General features: G+C 30.7%; 2 non-coding genes across 2 annotated transcripts; both read right to left on the bottom strand.

Moving 5' to 3' along the window:
• Positions 1-5,548: 5,548 nt before the first annotated feature.
• Positions 5,549-5,621, bottom strand: Trnav-cac (transfer RNA valine (anticodon CAC)). The gene has a single exon. It is a non-coding gene; the product is annotated as a tRNA-Val (tRNA).
• A 936-nt stretch (positions 5,622-6,557) lies between these two features.
• Trnav-cac (transfer RNA valine (anticodon CAC)) lies at positions 6,558-6,630 on the bottom strand. Its single transcript has one exon. It is a non-coding gene; the product is annotated as a tRNA-Val (tRNA).
• Between the last annotated feature and the right edge of the window lie 1,342 nt (positions 6,631-7,972).

Raw genomic sequence — 7,972 nt, 5'->3', positions numbered from 1 at the left:
ATTTTGACGTCTTAAAATTTCATCAAAGCAAACGATAAACATGGAGGAACGATTTCGTAATAATTACGTAGATTAAAAAGAAATGTTTAAACAGATTATCAAATTTTGGAAATAATTATAAAAACAAATGCTTTCATTTATCAAAGGTCATTAAAAAAATTGTCTGAAAATCGTTATGTACTTTTAAGAAGTGAGCATCAAGCGCTTTTTATAAAAAATAATCTTAATATTGTATCATCTATGTTCCAAAACGAGTATGTGCACAAAATTTAAAAACATATACGAACCTCTTCACGAACCTCTTCGTTACACAATTGTGTCATTTTGTGTCAGTGACATTTTTTCTTCTTATTAAACGTCAGTATAATGAAAAAGATGTATAACAACATTTGTTTATACTCATATGGAATGTTGGTGCAATGATATTTTGATGCATTTTGGGCACTGCAGTGAGATACAAAATAGTTGACGATCATATAATACTCTTCAGAAAAGAGGACCATGCTTTTAAATAACTTTATAGTAACGAAAGCTACAATATTCTTCATCATTATTAGATCACTTGTATGAACTGTGCTACAAAGACAATTTAATCTTTCTTGTACAAAATAGTGACGTCTGTGAGTGAGACCAAGTTTTTTTTCAAATAATGGTAATCTTTTACAGAACATTTGAAAAGCAATATATTTGAACAGTCTTGCAAAGGTCTTTATACATCATTGTCTATAAATAAACCATAACATATTAAAGGGACTCCACTGAGGTATTTTTTGACATGTGGTATTTTTTTTAAATACAACCAAACACAATACAAGAAAATCATTGATGCAAAGCATCAAAGGGCGACGCCAAAAGAATTTGATCCAGATTTGCACCTAAATACTTAACAAAAGATGTGTACTCTATAGCAGTACCATTACATGTGACCTGGAGGCTAGGGCCAGTTTAAGTTGAAACTTTAACCAAAAAAGAATAGACTCTGTCTTGCCAAGATGCAAAGACAATTTATAGTCAATTAAGCAATCTTATAAGATTCATGCTATAAGAAAGAATTTCTTCAGATTTATTTTATGAGACACAAGGATTCCTGAGTCATCAGCATATAATCACAGGCACGAGCATCGGAACTGGGAAGAAAAAATATGACCAGATGACCAGATTGATAAAAAAACTGTGTTTATAAAAACCAAAAAAAAAATGTAAATAATGATCCCCTTTAAAAATATACTATCAACTTGAAGCATATTTTTAAAGGGGGTCATTATTTACATTTTATTTTGGTTGTTGACACTTTTAAGATGAACACAGGTTTTTTTTATCAATCTGGCCATATTTTTTCTTCCCAGGTCTGATACTCGTGCCTGTGCATTATAATAAAAGCTTACTGCTTAGGGTTGAAGACATGTAATTGACATATATTAGACATAAAAAGAGGACCTAAAATGAACATCAGGGGGACAGCATAGGTACTCAGAGCAGTAGACTGTAGTAGAATGAGTACCAGCCACATCAACCAGCTACTATCAGAGATAAGACTTAAACCATGTAAGAATGTCATTATATATGGCAGATGCTTGAAGTTTCACGAAGAAGAAGAAAAACAACTTCTTCATGTGCAGTATAGTGTGTTCAACTGTATCAAATGCCCTTTGTAGATCTAAAAGTATCATACAATACTGCCTTTTTCCATTTCAAATAATGCAATCTGTTAAATGAATCAAACATGTGTCAATTGAAAAACCACTTCTAAACCCTGACTGAAACTGCCTGACCATGACTCGAACCCATGATTTTCAGAAGACCAACTGAGCTATCCGGCCTGCTACACATTTTCTCTTTAATAATGAAACAGTTCTAAACCACAACATATTTCCCCACTATATCGATTTGTGTTCGTGAATTTCTTATGTTACAGAGCATAGGAAATTGAACTCATGCTTATATGCAGTAACAGGATGAGAAAAACTTTGAGCTTGACCAGAACTCAAACCAGTGACCAACATAAGAAATTTTATGAAGGCTGATTTGTATTTTGCATCAAGGGCACCGGGCAAAAACATGAAAATGCAACAAACAAACCACTTTGTGGTAGATTGTATTTTCATGTTTTCATCTGGTGCCCAGTTACTTTTTGTATTATGTTGGTTTTCATGTGGCACAAATCACCCACTATAAATTTAGTGCACAAATTTATTCAAGGGCAAGTACAATCTACTCTATGTACAGTCTGTTGTCGGGTTGACTCAGGAGACATGGAGGTTGAGACCGGTGTCCCTTCATTACAAATAGATAAGACAGAAGCTGTCCTTTTCAAACTATGCACATGTTAGAAAAAAAATAGAATAACTATTCAGAATATGATTTTTTGAGACTTTATTAATTATATTGCTTGATCCAAGTTTAAGGACATTTTCAATCAATACATGTTTTATCATTTATAACTTTAAATGAAAGTCTCATCCCTTTAATAATAATGACATAACTGTATCTCTTTAAATGCAGAAAAATTATAAGTCTCAACATATCAATATACTACTGTCTAAGATATACATGTATGCACATAACATTAATAATTCCCAGTTTATATTAAATAAATATGAAATCATAACATTAACATTAACATGCTTTTGATGACCTTACAACTGGTGAATTATATACAACAAAAATAGTATTATAAGTAATACCTAAGATAGACAGAAAAGAACAAATAATTTAGTAAACATGAGTTACTTCCCCTTACAATAAAGAAAACCTTAAACCCAAAAGAACACCCTAAACAGCAAAATTATGAAATGCTGCAGTTTCAGTTTTATCAAGCCATGCAAATTAATGGTAAAGTATTCATAAAAAATAGATGGCCATGTGTCAGCAGTAATTGCAGAAAATCGGATAGTTTCAACATCCGGATACTGGTACACTTTGTAAAAACAACCATTCTGCGCAACAGATAAATGTAATAAGGATAAAATCAATAGGATAATCGTTTACAACAGTTCCATTACCTATCCTTATACTCAATTGCAGGTGAACTTTCTTCTTGTAGGAAAATTTTGAAAATGTATAAATGAATGAATGAACTGATACGGCCTCAATCTGGACCACAACGATATTCGAAATCCGGGTTTTAGTATTGTCATTAAAACTAAGGGACAAGCTGTTAAACTTAACCTGCAATTTCGTGAAAATAATATCACAATGCACATGCTTTTTACATAAAGTTATTAAAAACAAATATAACAACACATTTGTTTACTTGATTTTTACGAATCAAAATAAAACTAATTAACACAACATGAAATTAACTGCTAATAATAACAGCTCCTTCCATAGGCAAAAATAAAAAGCATTCCATAATAGACGACGCCGCTCACCGGCGTCGCCAATAAAATTAGACAAAAAAAATAACACGTAAGCTGTAACTGATAATTTGTAATGTCGCTTTTAATTGGCCGCTCGGGTTATGCAAACAATGGTTTACATAGGTCCACGAAAACCGTCAATAATCTTTATAACTACTATCATTTAGGAAATATCTAGTATGGTCTGATTTTATTGACCTGTCAATTTTGAATACATTATAGCACTCATTTAAATATTCGATTCCACTTCGGTTCTGTCCGTGTAGTTTACGAGAATTAATATGGAGTAAAAAATTAATGTTTTGAAAAGTCACACCAGCTTAATGCATATAGGCCTTGTCAAATCTGCGATAGCACAGACGGTAAAGTGATTGTCTAATATACTGGAGGTCTGTAGTTCGATTCCTACTTTTGCCGTTGTTTTAAGGCCTTCTCTTTTTTTTTTATTTTTGCAGTATATTTTCATGAAAATGGCCGAGTGCTTCCAATATTGTTAACACATATATGAATCAACTAAGAAATATTGTCTCAATTTGTTTTGTGTATAACACCATTGAAACGACATTTTATAATTTTAATCCGAATTCATTATAAATTTTAATTATAAAAGCATGTTATTTAAAAGGAATTTATTTGTTTAACATATTGAATCAAAACGAACAACATAACAAGCAATTATAGTTCCGATAATGTTGAAAATAGTTATAAGAAGAAGAAAAACAACAAAAAAAAACTTGGAGGTACGGGATCTCGATCTCACAACACGTAGGACACTTAGAAATCATTAACCTAAAGCTTACCCTATGACGCTATACCGCACAGTATAATTGCTCCATAGGCAGAAATTATATTTAATCAAATCTCACTGAGTACATCTCACGGAAATTACCGAAAATCTTTCGAAGATTAATATATTGTGTGCATTGACCGTGTAATTAGTATGGAATTGACAGGTTAATAAAACCATACAATAAGGTTCATAAATTGCAACAATATCATTTTTGAAATAGTTGAAATCAGTTCAGTTTTCGTAACAACATGCATTTGTATTGTCCTACTTTTGTTCTTATTTTCGTATAAAACTGGATATAGATTAAACATTCTCCTGTATAATTAGAATATTAGTCATCTTAAGCTAGTTATGATGTATGAATGGGGGCACACAGGTCATATAAAAAACAAACACAACTGTCTGGGTGAAAATATGGAATAATCGTGCGCTTATAAAAAATTGATAAAAAATGACAAAGCATGCGTTTATTACATATTGTATTTGTTTTATTATGTAATAGCACTCGATAGTATGTTCCTTTGCTGTCATTGAAATGCAATACATTCTTAGGTTAAAATATATCTTAATTTAAATCTTAATGTTGTTCATCGTCGTCTTGGAACAGAACATTTGGCACTTCAAAACATTGGGTGATATTTTCACAATATCTTTATTTAGCTAGTCTAAATTTTAAAACTTAAGAAATGAAATGTAAGTGCTGATAGCGCAGACTTGTTGATATCATAAATAATCTTTTTGTGGAGCTGATATAAAATTAAACCATGTGAAATATTTTGTTTTGACCATCGCAGACTGGTTGATATCATAAACAATTTTTGTTGTGCCGTTCTTAAATTAAACAAAGGATCATGATTTATAGTGTCTGAAAGAAATTTTATATTACTTTTAATTTACAATTAAGAAACACGAAGTTTGAATAAACGCTCTTTATATTAGCATAGGATCAAAACAAAATCATATTAGTTTGCATTAAACATAAGTCGTTATTTAGAAAATGAACAATGAGTATAGTGTTTTTATACATTGTCCAGTTCTCGATAGAACTTTTATTAATATGTCGTTCACTTTGTTAATGTTCGTCATAAATGTTGATGGAACTTCCCAAAAAAGACAAGAAATATACACTGGATTATTTTTTAATGTTTTAACCTTATATATCGTTAATCAAAGGTAATACCTCTTGCATGTGAAGGCAGTGTTATAACCACTTCACTAGGGAATCGATGAAAGAATAAAGAAACGAAAAAGACAGGTTGATGAATATATGGAAAAAAACAACAACATTATTTTTAATGCGTTTAATTAATGATATTATTTTTATTCGAGTATTATACAAGAAATATACCTTTTATCATAGATATTAAAACATTGTCAATAAAAACTAAAAGTAACTAGATGGTTCCGCTGGGGCTCGAACCCAGGACCTCTCGCGTGTGAAGCGAGCGTGATAACCACTATACTACGGAACCGATGAATAACGTTAATAACACATTGATTGAAAAAAATCCCGAAGAAAAAAACTATTTCTATTTTATGATTTTATTGCAGACATTTATTTAAATCTATTCTTTTTATTGAATATGTCTAATTTAAACCACAAGAACATACAAACTATGTTTGAGAATCATTATTAGGGGCCTAGTCAATCTCGTCCTTTCATAAAAAACTGCCAGTTTTTTTGTAATGACAATATATATTCATAGTGTGCCCCATTAAAGTGTATTGTCATTAAAGCATAACCTTTCTACTTTATGTAAAGTAAAAAAAATGCATATTTTATTTTTACAAATATCAAATTTGAGAATAGTTTATCTTTAAAGTAAAATTATACTTTAAATCTTGCTTTGTCATCATATTTTGCCTCGAGTAAAATGATGGGAGAGGTACATCGATGTAGGAGTTGAATAGTTGTAAAATGTAAGGTATTTAACTTTTCCCAAAAGTAAGGACAACTAAAATGAAGCTTCAACTCCTTCCGCTAAAAAAACTTAACGTTGGGATAATATCAATCGATCAATCAAGTTTCAAGATCTTTGGTTCAGGTGGAATAATCTTTGCCTGTTCGCACTGTGACGAAACAATAATATTTATTTTCTTGCTTTAATATTTATATATTTTGCTTTAATTCTTGTTTTCTTATTCAATTCAGCGCTATTTTTTCTGTTGTTAATTTCATCGGAGTTCATATTAGGAAAATACTTTATAATAAATAATCAGTTCATAAGAAATAATAAAAAAATAATTTCCTAATATATAAACTGACAGACAAACACATAGATAAAAAATATAATCAGTGCTTTCTTTTATCGATAAAGAATAGAGAAAAAATTGAAGATTTTTTGACTTGGCATAAATTTAATAAATATGTATATCGTAATTAAAAAGTAGCGTTAAAAGTATCAATTTGGTTCCGCTGGGGCTCGAACCCAGGACCTATCGCGTGTGAAGCGAGCGTGATAACCACTACACTACGGAACCGACACGTTATGAATGATAGTTTGAAAATAAATCTCTAAATATAAATAAAAAATAGATAAAATAACAATCCCTAAAGAAAGTCCAAAACGGCAAAATTATGTTGCAGGCTCGGTTTGATTTAGTCTGTTTATGGGCGATACTGTCAAGTGCAAACTACCGTCCGCGCTCCTTAGAACCGGCTTTAGCAAACTTCAACATTTAAACAAGAAATGGCAAAGTTTTGAATTTAGAAACATCCGCCGAAGTTTACTTATTCTTAAAAGTTATATCTTTGTTACTTGTTAAGGTTCTATTATAAACCTTATCCTGTATCTTTTTTATTATATTAATATACTTTTAAGACATTGAAAATGATGCGTTTGTAGAAAAAGTTATATTAAGACACAACCACCACAAACTAAATATGTGATACTTTGGCATTGTTTTCATGCATGGATTTTAAAGAACGGAAGCATGCTTTCCGACCGTTTTGTTTCTTTCCGTCATCATGTTTATACGTGTCTTATGCTTTCCATTGTTGAAATAAACAATTTACAGATTAAAGGAATGTTGTGCTAATATGTTTATAAGCCACGTCATAACAATCATTGTCATCATATTCTATTGTTTCTTGTACTTTATTTTATTCTCTACATTTTGTTCTATATTTTCTACGTTTTATCGTTTTCCGGCGCAATAAGAAAAATAATGTTATAAAGCAAAATAATTTTATCTCGTTAATGCCTAATGTATAGATAACTTTAAGTTATAATAGAAAAAAAATGTTCATTTGTATTTTTGTTTGTTTTGTTTTCGTTTTCATTTTAAAAAGGGCTCTCTTGGAAATATACATTAGTACTGCTAACTGTAGAATCTAAAAGCGTTACTTTGATATATTTAAAGCAATCTCCAAAAGAAAATCTGGTTTCGCAGCTGCTGAAACCATCCCTTGTGGTAACCCGAATAGTTGAAAAGGTTCTTATGCTTACTATTACGATAATTTATTATTTATGTAAGTACCCAGAAGAAGGTTGTTCAGCCGAAACGTCGGTATAGAAAATCGCATTTTCAGAATTTGCAGATTACTAATATTTAGACTACAGTGAAGAAAGTTTCGTCAATATTTGGAATGTTGACGGGATGGATTTTCGAAAAGTCCAGGCATTTAGACAAGTATTTTTTCCAAATATATTTGGGACTCGTGTTTTCTTCCTAAGAGCGAAATATTACTTATATGGTACGTTTACCTGCCAGTGCTACATAAAAACAACTCATTAAGCGCACATTCCCTTTGTATAATTAATCAATATATATTTTATTTGTTAATCTTTTTTTGATTTGTTTCAATCGTTCGAAATTTCAT

The sequence above is a fragment of the Ruditapes philippinarum genome, unplaced genomic scaffold, assembly GCF_026571515.1.
Source record: "Ruditapes philippinarum isolate M1 unplaced genomic scaffold, ASM2657151v2 ctg3263_1_1_1_1, whole genome shotgun sequence".
NCBI lineage: Eukaryota > Metazoa > Mollusca > Bivalvia > Venerida > Veneridae > Ruditapes > Ruditapes philippinarum.
Note: the sequence above shows the minus strand (reverse complement) of the source record. Positions and strands in the feature narration are given on the sequence as shown.